Source organism: Sarcophilus harrisii, chromosome 3 (assembly GCF_902635505.1).
Source record: "Sarcophilus harrisii chromosome 3, mSarHar1.11, whole genome shotgun sequence".
Classification (NCBI taxonomy): Eukaryota; Metazoa; Chordata; class Mammalia; order Dasyuromorphia; family Dasyuridae; genus Sarcophilus; species Sarcophilus harrisii.
This window is the reverse complement of record NC_045428.1, coordinates 482,247,084-482,249,811: the sequence shown is the minus strand read 5'-3', so window position 1 is coordinate 482,249,811 and position 2,728 is coordinate 482,247,084.

The window sequence follows — 2,728 nt, the reverse complement described above, 5'->3', positions numbered from 1 at the left end:
AACTATTTTAATGACCTAGAAAAAATAACAACAAAGTTCATATGGAAAAACAAAAGGTCAAGAATTTCAAGGGAATTAATGAAAAAAAAAATCAAAAGAAGGTGGCTTAGCTGTACCAGATCTAAAATTATATTATAGAGCAGCAGTTACCAAAACTATTTGGTATTGGCTAAGGAATAGATTAGTTGATCAGTGGAATAGATTAGGTTCAAGGGATAAAACAGTCAACAAATATAGCAACCTAGTCTTTGACAAACCCAAAGATCCCAGCTTTTGGGATAAGAACTTACTGTTTGATAAAAATTGCTGGGAAAATTGGAAACTAATATGGCAGAAACTAGGCATTGATCCATACTTAACGCTGTACACCAAGATAAGGTCAAAATGGGTTCATGACCTAGGCATAAACAATGAAATTATTAATAAATTAGAGGAACACAGGATAGTTTACCTCTCAGACCTGTGGAAGGGGAAGGAATTTATGATCAAAGAAGAACTAGAGATCATTACTGATCACAAAATAGAAAATTTTGACTATACCAAACTGAAAAACTTTTGTACAAACAAAACTAATGCAGACAAGATTAGAAGGGAAGCAATAAACTGGGACAATATTTTTACAATCAAAGGTTCTGATAAAGGCCTCATTTCCAAAATATATAGAGAATGAACTCTAATTTATAAGAAATCAAGCCATTCTCCAATTGATAAATGGTGAAAGGATATGAACAGACAATTCTCAGATGAAGAAATTGAAACTATTTCTAATCATATGAAATGATGTTCCAAGTCATTATTAATCAGAGAAATGCAAATTAAGACAACTCTGAGATACCACTACACACCTGTCAGATCAGCTAGAATGATAGGGAAAGTGGAATGCAGAATGCGGAATGTTGGGAGGGATGTGGGAAAACAGAGACACTAATACAGTGTTGGTGGAACTGTGAATACATCCAGCCATTCTGGAGAGCAATTTGGAACTATGCTCAAAAAGTTATCAAACTGTGCATACCTTTGATCCAGCAGTGTTACTACTGGGCTTATGTCCCAAAGAGATGATAAAGAAGGGAAAGGGACCTGTATGTGCACGAATGTTTGTGGCAGCCCTCTTTGTAGTGGCCAGAAACTGGAAACTGAGTGGATGCCCATCAATTGGAGAATGGTTGAATAAATTATGATATATGCATATTATGGAATATTATTGTTCTGTAAGAAATGACCAACAGGATGATTTCAGAAAGGCCTGGAGAGACTTACATGAACTGATGCTGAGTGAAACGAGCAGGACCAGGAGATCATCATATACTTCAACAACAATACTATATGATGACCAATTCTGATACACCTGGTCATCCTCAGCAATGAGATCAACCAAATCAGTTCAAATGGAGCAGTAATGAACCTGACCAGTTACGCCCAGTGAAAGAATTCTGAGAGATAACTAAAAATCATTACATTGAATTCCCAGTTCCTATATTTTTGCCCACCTGCATTTTTGATTTCCTTCACAGGCTAATTGTACAATATTTCAGAGTCTGATTCTTTTTGTACAGCAAAATAACAGTTTGGTTATGTATACTTATTGTGTATCTAATTTATATTTTAATATATTTAACATCTACTGGTCATCCTGCCATCTAGGGGAGGGGCTGGGGGGAAGGAGGGGAAAAATTGGAACAAGAGGTTTGGCAATTTTCAATGCTATAAAGTTACCCATACATATAACCTGTAAATAAAAGGCTATTTTTTTAAAAAATCAACCAACCAGCAATAGGGAAGAAGGACAGAGATTTACTTCTACCAAAAATTTAAAAAATTACATAGCTGAGAGAGATAGATATATCTGGTTAACTATACTTCCAATTCCTGGCATCTTCTAAGTCAGCAATTTCTTTAATTTTTTAAAAATTCATGAAACTCTACTTTCTCTTTCTCTCTTTCTTTTTCTCTCAGAAAGCAGGCAGGTCAAGCAGGCCCAAATTCAAGAAAACTTAAGTTTAAATCCAGTCACAGAAACTTATGATCTAAGTGACTCTGGGCAAGTCATTTAATCTGTTTCAACTGCAAAATAAGCATGATGATAATAATAGCTTCTCTTGGAATTGTTGTGTGGATCAATAAGGTAATATCAGTAAGGCACTAAGTACAGTGACTGACACAGTAAGCACTTAATGGATATTTATTTTCTCTTTCTATCCTATTGATTGGAAAAGAAACAAAAAGAAAAGGAATAAATATGAGAGGATACTTCTAACCCATACCTTCTTGAAGATGAGACATCCATAGTTGTTGGACATAGTACATGCTTTTAGAATTTTATAATATATTGGTTGGTTGTATTTATTTTTTCCTCTTTTTTCAAAATAATTTTTGTCTTTGAATTACATGGGTTGGCTCTTTAGGAAGAGAAGAGTAAGGGATAGTGGGGAAAACATGATGTAAAAAGCAGAAGACATCTATAAAAACTTGTATAATAAAAAAACCCCAAAACCTTTGGGAAAAAGTATTAAATAACTTTGAGAAAACTTAGGAACTCTGTTAAATCAATGATCAATTGCTATTTATATTATATATACACATATAATTTAAATCTGTGTATATGTGATATTTTATATTTATTTTGCTTGAACATATGTGTGCATTTTATATGTATATCTATATCTATATCTATATATATCTATATCTATATCTATATCTATATCTATATATAATACTCACATATACA